Genomic DNA, 10,847 nt, shown 5'->3' with positions numbered 1-10,847 from the left:
ATTTTCTTTTATCTTTCCTGTTAATAAACTAATGCTCACATTTCCCAGCAGGACACTGGTAGGCCAGAAAGATTACATTTATTCCCCTTTCACACCGCACAAGTAACCCGGTATTGACCCGGTATATTGCCAGGTAGATGCAGGTCGCTGTGTGTTGTGAAAGGGTCAATCCCGAATTCACGGGTCTCCTGAACTGGGAATTCAACCCAGAAATAAAGGAGGGTTATTCCCGGGCTATTATTGGTTCAGGTGCAGTGTGAAAACCTGGGACCCGTTTACAGTATAGGGAGAGGCGGCGCAGAGATGATCTCATCTCCTAACGCCGCCTCCGCACCCGTCTTCAATGATGCCTCAGTCCCTGCCCCCAATGGACACCCCACCCTGCATATTGCCGGGTCTGGAAGCCAGTTCTCAGGGTCCAATGCCGGGTTGCACCCGGGAATGACCCGTTTCCAATTCCCGGGTGCGACCCGGCATTAGTGATCTGAAAGCGGTATTAGTAATAAATCTGTCACCTACTGGATGTGACTGGGTGATGATCTTCCCCCTGAAATCTGTTGCTCTTTGATATGGTCTGAACACTTCCTACAGTAAGAGTCATTATTTAGGATACAGTAAGAAAGGTTGGTAAGGAATTCGTATTTGGGAAGTGTTTCCTAGACACTGGAATGGAAGGATTTCCTCAGGATGACCCTGAAAGCCAATGATCATCAAGTAATGTATCACACGTCAAGTACAGATGGAGCCGGGCTCATCTATAGTGGCTCCATCGCAAACGCGCACTCCCGGCATGACTAGGTGATCCGGCGCCTAGGCACACTACGGGAGTGCACTGAGACGCTACCATTACAGCAAATGGGGCTTGTGCGAGTATACAATAGGCGCATCTGTACTTTATCTCATAATTTCTTGGGTAGTAATCTGCTGCCAGCCTGCATTTTACACACTGTATAGTGCAGATTGCAGTCAGTATTGCGTGTAATTATTGAAAAACCGGGGAATAGGCTTTCCATAGTATACTAACAGTCCAGGTTTTATGGATATCCTTGCTTGAGCACAGATGCTTAAATCAAAATTACTAATACAGTCTCCAGTAGTGCTGCACATTAATCATATCTAGCAGGACAATGCTACAAGCAGCATTGATAACCAAAGCACTGGTCACTGTTATTAAACAATGCAAACATGATCCATATGACACAAAATAATCTGCTTTTGTACAGTTATCCAATGTTAGCTAGCATTTTTTTGAGCTACAGGTGGATTCCACCATTTTTCCCCACATCTAATGTGGCTAACATCATAGAGAATTACTGCGCGGCTGCCAGGAAAAGTCTTTTGCACTTAAATTGTGTGACTAGAGGGAGGAATTTGTTTTAAATCAATCTGCAGCAAATTAAGAGTTAACAGATGATAATTCAATTCACCCCAGAATGTCTAAACACTGGAAACAAGGTATAGAGTTCGAGCACTTATGCTTCCTCCCAATAAATTTGTTCTGAATGCCTGGATTTTGACAAAGGGCTTAATTCAGCGTTGATTGCATGCACACTGCAGGTGGGGCAGATGTAACATGTGCAGAGAGAGTTAGATTTTGGTGGGGTGTGTTTAAACTGAAATCTATATTGCAGTGTAAAAATATTTACCCTGCACAGAAACAAAATAACCAAACCAAATCTAACTCTCTCTGCACATGGCATATTTGCCCCACCTTTGCTTTTGCGATCAACCCTGAATTAGGCACAAAATGTATAGGAAAAAATGTATAGTTGGATTACAGGCCAAGTAATTTTTCCCCTCATTATGTTAAAAAAGACTTTCTCCATATATAGAGTATTCTGGAACATTAGCATTTAATTTTGGTGGCACTTTCAGCATACAAGAGCAACATCCACAAGCATTTTACATTTTGTAGGTCTTGCTGGGACTAATGGTGCTACATATTAAAATACTAATACATATATAGTATATGAAATTAAAAATTAATATAGCATCAAACATTTATTGTTTCTGTGGAACATGTGTTTTTATTTTCCAGTGGGGACAATTCTTTTTTATTTTTCCCAGTGGGTGACAGTGTATAGTATTGTTTTCAAGAGGGGGACTATGTGGTTAATTTTTTTCCTGTGGTGGACAGTGTGTTTTTTTTTTCAGTGGCAGACAATGTGTTTTTATTTTTCCTAGTGGGGGAAAATTTGGTTTTTATTTTTACAGTGGGGGATATTGTGGTTTTAGTTTTTTCCATTGCAAGACACTGGTTTATTTATTTTTTTCATAGGTGGGTAATATATTTTTATTTTCTTCCTGTGGTGAACACTGTGTTTTTATTTTTTCCCAATGCGGGACAATGTGTTTTTATTTCTTTTCAGCGGTGAACAATGTGTTTTAATTTTACTAGTGGGGGACAATATGATTTTATTGTTTTTACGTGGGGAAAAATGTATTTTTATGTTTTTAATGTGGGAGACTTTTTTTTGTGGCAGGCAATGTGTTTGTTTTTGTTTTCTTTTTCAATGGGGGAAAACTGTGGTTTTAGTTTTTCCAGTGAGGGACAATGTGTATTTATTTTTTTCCTGTGTGGAACAATGGCCCTCATTCCGAGTTGTTCGCTCGCAAGGCGATTTTAGCAGAGTTACACACGCTAAGCCGCCGCCTACTGGGAGTGAATCTTAGCTTCTTAAAATTGCGAACGATGTATTCGCAATATTGCGATTACAAACTACTTAGCAGTTTCAGAGTAGCTTCAGACTTACTCGGCATCTGCGATCAGTTCAGTGCTTGTCGTTCCTGGTTTGACGTCACAAACACACCCAGCGTTCGCCCAGACACTCCTCCATTTCTCCAGCCACTCCCGCGTTTTTTCCGGAAACGGTAGCGTTTTTATCCACACGCCCATAAAACGCCGTGTTTCCGCCCAGTAACACCCATTTCCTGTCAATCACACTACGATCGCCGGAGCGAAGAAAAAGCCGTGAGTAAAAAAACTATCTTCATAGCAAAATTACTTGGCGCAGTCGCAGTGCGAACATTGCGCATGCGTACTAAGCAGAAAAACGCTGCGATGCGAAGAAAATTACCGGGCGAACGACTCGGAATGAGGGCCATTGTGTGCAGTAATTGTTAAAGAATTATTATTTTTTTAGGGCTCCATGTATCATCACTTTCGGCCAGCCCCTGAAAAGAAAGAATCTCTATCATTGCAATTTGCGCGGAAAATGAATCATAACTTGCCCAGATGAACTATTAGTGAGTTGCCAGGACAGAGGCTCTAATAGAAGCAATGAGTTCACATTGCTTCCTCTTTTGCCCCTTCAGCAGTGCTATTGCGCATGCGCATATGGATAACGAGGAGGGGTATGGGGAGGGTTGTGGGGGGACACCACCATCTATTTTGCCTTTGGGCTCCTGTACTGAACTTAAACACCTAGATATGTTCCAGTAAAAGCCAGGACCAAAAACTGTGGGATTCCCTGTTACAAAGTAACAAACACCAGGCTGCCCTAGCAAGATGTTTTTGCAACTAGGGAGGCCAATCCCTGGATCGATGGGATCCCAGGATTCTGGCTCTTCCAATACTGGGATCCACGGGATTACATTGTGCATGCACAGTTCCCCTCCTCACTCCCCTTGGCAGCCTCTCTTTCCCAGGGCAGCACTAAGCACTCGGCTCAGATGCTGCCTTCTCAAGCTGGGGAGTAAGGGACTCTTCGTCTTATGCTCCCCCACTGCCACCTTCTTCACAGGCTCCCAGGATCACTGAGGTCAATATGCCACCCCGTCTGGGGACACTGAAGCCACACTGACCGATGCCGCCTCTGGACCTTAGGGATCCCTCTACTCATTAGTGAGTAGGTTTTTATTTTATTTTTTATTTTGAACCTGAAATTGAAAACCCCCCTTTCCGCCTCCCCTTCACACATATAATTCAATCCCGGCATCCCAGGAATCCCAGGATTGAGATATTTTCAATTCCGATCCCAGGGATTGGCCTACCTAATTGCAACCTTTGCATATAGATTCCACACTCTTCATCCCCCTGCATCCCCTACCTAAGAGAACTGGTGCTTAGTTCACATTTAAAGGGGTACACCGTTGTTTTTTTAATTTAAGTTTTTTTTATATGTTTTCTAAAAAAAAAAAATTAAATGGCAGTCACCATTATGTTGATGATGATGACTGTCCTGTCTAGTATGAGGCTGCATTATGGTACACTAAAAGTTTGTCTTGATAAGTTTTAAATAGATCTTGATGCTGATGCATTCCAAAAATGCTAGATTCAGTTGGTCATCTTAAGATTCTTTCAACTTAACATAACCACGCAGGTGCACAATTTTTGCAGCCCAAATGTTCTGTTCTTGATTGGGTTACAAGTGTGCTCAACTTTAAATGAGTCCCATCATATTTATTAAATTAGTAAAATTGGTTGATTTGTTCTTGTTTTTTCATTTTTGCATTATTTTATCCCAAAAGATTTCTTTATCGCCCTCTTCACAGCTTTATTCTGTAGACTGTATATCAGAGGATTTAATAGAGGTGTAATTGTAGTATACAGTATGGTGATGACCAGCTCCAGGAGTTTGTGGTTGTCCAGTGATGGTACCACATAAACAGAGGACACTGTCCCATAAAATATGGTGATGACCGTGAGGTGGGATGAGCAGGTGGAGAAGGCCTTTCTCCTGCCATCTTTTGATTTAATCTGCAAGATGGTGCCAAGAATTATTGTATAAGACATCAAACTGCAGAAGAATGGACAGAAAAGAAATATCAATACGTCTAAATAGACAACTATAATAAATGCTTCCTTATTGGCACTTGCGATCTTCATGAGAGATTTAGCATCACAGAAGAATTGCTGGGTTATGTATGGGTAACAGAAAGACATGTTTGTGGCAGATACTGTAATTGGCAAAGAATTTAAACTTCCAGTTACCCATATAGCAGCCGTGAGTTGCACACAGTGCTTCCTGCTGAAGATACGGTGATAGTGTAAAGGTTTACAAATAGCAACATACCGGTCATAGGCCATTGTGGATAAAAGAACAACTTCTGTGAGCGCAAATCCATAGAAAAAATACATCTGAGTAAAGCACTGTATGAAGGACACTGTGTAATTCCCAGACAGTAACATGTCCAGCAGCTTAGGGAGCGTGACTGTTGTGTAACAAAGATCTATTGAGGACAAATTACCAAGAAACAGATACATTGGGGTGTGTAACTGCTGATCCATATATATAACCATAATTATAACAGAATTTGCTATCAGACCCATCAGATATAATAAAAGAAGCAGATTGAAGAAATACGATGTATATTCTAATGTAGTTATAAAAGCCACAAGATGGAAATCATGAAGATGTGTGTTATTTTCCATGATGTTCAATAATTTTCCAGGATTTTTCTTCTTTCCATAAAATTCTTGAAGTGAAATTGTTTTGTGTTGCTTTTCAATGCAAGGATTCCTACAATAGATTATCAACAAGATATAATTCTGGACAGAATGTAGGCCTTGATTGTATTTATTCCCTGACAGATGACATCATCAGGAGAACACCTGAGAAAGAATAACACATGATGGTGAGTAAGTTTTCTCTGAGATATTTACAGTAAGAAAAACATATCTATACATTACTGGAAAGGAAAATAAATAATATATGGAAGGTACAAACGTCCCATTTTAACCAGTTAGCATAATTTAAAACATTCTAAGTTAAGAATAATATATATGTTTGTATGTGTACAATGTTACTATAGTGAATACAAAAATAATGGATTATGCCAGTTAAAGGGCCTTATTCAGGTTTGTTAGTAAACCAATAAAGTTAGCAATTAGGCAAAACCATGCTGCTCTGCAGGTGGTGCAGAGGTAATATGTGCACAGAAACAAAATAACCCACCCAAATCTAACTCTCTCTGCACATGTTATATCTGCCACACCGGCAGTGCACATGGGGGGTCATTCCGAGTTGTTCGCTCGCAAGCTGCTTTTAGCAGCTTTGCACACGCTAAGCCGCCGCCTACTGGGAGTGAATCTTAGCTTCTTAAAATTGAGAACGAAAGATTCACATTATTGCGAAAATACATCTCTGTGCAGTTTCTGAGTAGCTCGAGACTTACTTGGCATCTGCGATCAGTTCAGTGCTTGTCGTTCCTGGTTTGACGTCACAAACACACCCAGCGTTTGCCCAGACACTCCTCCGTTTCTCCAGCCACTCCCACGTTTTTCCCAGAAACGGTAGCGTTTTTACCCACACACCCATAAAACGGCCTGTTTCCACCCAGAAACACCCACTTCCTGTCAATCACATCACGATCACCAGAACGAAGAAAAAAACGTGAGTAAAATTCCTAACTGCATAGCAAATTTACTTGGCACAGTCGCAGTGCGGACATTGCACATGCGCACTAAGCGGAAAATCGCTGCAATGCGAAAAAATTTACAGAGCGAACAACTCGGAATGACCCCCATGGTTTTTCCCAACTGCTAACAAATTTGCTGCTGCGATCAATTCGGAATTACCCCCGTTATCTACATCCAAGACTTGGTAAGTAAACCCCTATGCTACTAGAATTCACAAAATGAAAAGCAAATAACTGAACTGGTCAATATTTTATATTCAACCAAGTGTGTAACAAGAGCTTAAAATTAATTGAATCACTGAAATAAAAAAAAGGTCTTTGTAAGATATGAATGATTAGTGGATTCTAAGGGGTTTATTAACTCAAGGAGAAATAAAGGCAAGCTGGTCATAATATCCCTTTAGTACAGAACACATATGAATTGCACAGTTTATGGAGCTAGATAAATTCAAACCTTGATCAGCCACAGAAACTGTGTAAATCATAGGTGTCCAGATTAAAGGTCTAATTAAAGGAACCACAGTGAGTCTGACAGGTAGAGGAATTCCAGCAGAGGTGGTGGGGTCTTAGGGAGATGACAAAATAAAAATGTATGGAGCACACAGAGAATTATTGTGAAGGCTTTACTAAAAAACATACAAGTGTGCATACACCGACACCGACACACGCACACACACACACACACACACGCACGCACACACACACTCTCACACGCACACACGCACACATGCACACACACAAACACACATTTAGTATACTCAAATTCCCTCTGTCTAAAAGAACCAAAAACAAGTACTATGATAGACAAGATTAGATAGTTCAATTTGCTCCATTTTGTTATCCATTGTTTATTTCATCCACAATTCTCTGTGATGTGGAATAAGAAGCCAAGATCAGGACTTACCATTGAATTTACATACAGGGGACCTCCATATTCAAGCCTGTGCTACACAGAGACAGTGAAGGTGATTTTGAATAATATAGTGTAACATATACCACTGGGAACATTACGTAGTTACTGTTGCATCCTTGAGCCTCATTACAATTACATTTAATTATTCCATATCTCGGCAATTCCCACTTACAGTAATTTGTTACCACGTATGGGGAGTTTTGTTTTGAAACATTAGAAAGTCAGTAAGCACAACTTTTCCATAGTGTGGTATTATGGCATTCACAAAGATCATATTTGATCATAGCCAGAATTAAGATTTTTTTTTTTTACTTATAAAATGATGAGATAATTAAATATTTTAGTAATGTGCAATGTCACTGGTGCTCGTCCTGCGCATGTATTAATGTGACTATGGGGGTCATTCCGAGTTGCTTGTAGCTGTGCTAAATTTAGCACAGCTACGATCATGTTCCCAGACATGCGAGGGGGACGCCCAGCACAGGGCCAGTCCGCCCTGCATGTCTGTCCACCCCCCCCCCCGCGCATGTACAAAAGTATAGCACAGCGGCGTTGCATTTGTACTTGTTGAGTAACTCCCGGCCAACGCAGCTCCTTCAGCTGGCCGGGAGTTGCTCGTCGCTGCTGCTCGTCGCAGAGGCTGTGTATGACGTCACACAGCCGCTGCGGCCCGCCCCCCGCACGGTCCGGCCACACCTGTGTTTTCCGGACTGCACCTCCACAATGGCGGCCCAATGCACCTGTGCCGCCACTCCCACCCATGGACTGCCTCTGCCTGTCAATCAGGCAGAGGTAATCACTAGGGGACGACGGCCTTCAGCCGTCCGGCATGTGCCGGCGTACTGCGGTGCTGGTGCATGCGCAATTCTGACCCGATCGCTGTGCTACGAACAACTGTCATAGGCATTTTTGTATTAGGTGCAAGACGTGTGGTGCACATAGGCCCCTGCGTACAGGGGGACCCCCACCACACACCCTGCACCCACATACTATACTTACTTATACGGAGTTCCGTGGTGGCGGCTCTGCACTGCAGACAGAAATCACTTGGAAAATGGCCTCCCTGCAGCCATTTCTTAGTGATTTGTGCATGCTTACTGAAGATATCCCCCTGAACAAGGCACATACGCAATGTTCCCAGAGACGCCAAAGTCTACTCGCTGCCAGAGAGGAGGGGGCCGGCAACGGAGGCTGCATGAGGGCCTTCCCCTCTCTTAAACTGTACCTGGCTTATGTTCTTTGATTTGCAAAGATGGAGTGCTACCGGAACCCTGGGGATCCCTTGGTTGGTCCAGAACAAACCAACAACAGGGAAGGTACGGGGCAGGGTGAATATTTGTCACTTTTGGGAAAATTTTAAAATCCTTAACTGTAGGGGGAAATGTACTAAGCCTTGGAGACAGATAAACTACCAACCAATTGGCTCCTGTAATGTTTCAAACACTGTCTGATATATGACAGGAACTGATTGGTTGGTAGTTTATCTCTTTCTACTTTATCACACATCAAGGCTCAGTACATCCCCACAAAAGGCTGCTAGTGCCTCCACTTCCTTTCTTGATTCATGGGGCTTTTGTCCATTATACAAAGTGATAGCCTCCTGAGTTTATCTACAGATGCATCGTTAGCAAGCTTTGCCGTGATGCGTACGCATCGCGGCAGGCATCTCACAACTTCTTGGCGGTTTGCATACACTCGTACCCGCAAACCATATGCATTGCATAGGGAAGCCACGGGGTGTGAGTGTACACAGCCTAGAAGGACTTTCCGTTACCGAGATGTGTGTGTCATTGCGGCAATGCTGTAAGTGGACACATCTGTACTAGGAGGAAAGTAAATATGTATTGAAGCTCTATAAGGTTTTTTTGTCAAGATTACTACTGTTAGCTAGGACTGAACATCCAAACACTTGTTATCATCAGATGTATCACCGTACTGTGGGCCTGATTCTGAGATGGATACTAACCTGATATTTATGCAGTTGAGCCATTATTTATTAGCTAAGTACGCATTTCGCAAAGTGATCAAGGAGTCCAAAAGACAGTACTCTGAAAAGCTGGAAAACAATTCTCAGCCAATGAGTCCTCATCAGTCTGGAAGGGACTTAGGAGGATTATAAACTACAAAACCAAATCCCCTCACTCTATGAATGACCTCAATGTGGCAAATTACCTGAATAAGTTCTACTGCAGAATTTAAAATAGAACAGTCATGACTTTGATCCACATACTCAGTCCATACCCACAGCTATCACATCCTTTCTTTCCAGTCTGGACAGAGACAATACCCCTTTCCACATAATGGAATAAGATGGCCACCTCCTCTCCCCCATCACACCTCTCTCCATTCAGGAGAGAGACATTAACAAATGTTTTAAGAGACAGAACCCACATAAGACAGCAGGACGGGATGCTATCTCCCCCTCTACATTGAAGTGTTGTGCGGACCAGCTCCCCCCTGTGTTCACAGTTTGCTTCAACACTTCACTGGTTGATTGCAGGGTACCTGCCTGCTTCAAAACATCTACCATTATGTTAGTTCTTAAAAAGATGAGGATCAAGGGTTTAATGTTTTCAGATAACAGACCAGTTGCTCTTACCTCTGTGGTTAGAAAAACTTTTGAGCACCTCATGCTGAGCCACCTCACGGAAACCATAAAACTCCCTTCTTGACTCAATGCAGTTTGCATACAAAGCCAACAGGTCAGTAGACAACGCAGTCAAAATGGGACTCCATTTCATCCTCTAACACCTATGGCAGGTTCTCATTTGTGGATTTCAGCTCTGCATTCAACACCATTGCCCCTGTACTTCTCCAAGATAGACTATCCCAGATAAGTGTGACTGAGCCCATCTGCAGGTGGATCACTGATTTTCTGACAGACAGGAAGCAGTATGCGAGGCAGGGTAAGTTAGTCTCATAGAAATGGACCACCATCACTGAAACCCCACAGGCTGTGTGCTCTACCCCCTTATCTTCTCTCTCTACACTAACAGATGCACCACTAGCCATTCAGCATTCAAACTCTTGAAGTTTGCAGATGACACAACCCTAATTGGATTACTCTCCAGTGGGGTTAAGTCTACCTACAGAAGGGAAAATTATTACTTGGTTTCCTGGTGCAGCCAGAACCACCTGGAATGCTCAAAAAACTGTGGAGATGGTAGTAGATTTCAAGAGGAGCTCAGCTCCCACTGGCACCCTCATCATGTGTGACTTCCTAGTTAACTCTGTGGAGTCAATCAGGTTCCTTTGGAATACTGTATAATCTCCAAGGACTTTAGGTTGGAGGAGAACATTACCTGCATCATTAAGAAAGAGCAGCAGAGGATGGTCTTCCTGAGTCAGCTGAAGAAATTTAACCTGCCATAGAAAATGACAGTTCAGTTCTACACAGCCAACATTGAGGTCATCCTCAGCTTATTGGTTACCGTCTGTATGCTGCTTCCAATGCCAAAGGCAAAGGCAGACTGCAGCAGATCATACAGTCAGCTAAGAAGGTTACCGGCTATGACCTCCCATCTCTCATGGAGCTATACCATTCCAGGATGAAGAAGAGGGCAGGGAAGATCAT

This window comes from Pseudophryne corroboree, unplaced genomic scaffold (genome assembly GCF_028390025.1).
Source record: "Pseudophryne corroboree isolate aPseCor3 unplaced genomic scaffold, aPseCor3.hap2 scaffold_427, whole genome shotgun sequence".
NCBI lineage: Eukaryota > Metazoa > Chordata > Amphibia > Anura > Myobatrachidae > Pseudophryne > Pseudophryne corroboree.
Note: the sequence above shows the minus strand (reverse complement) of the source record.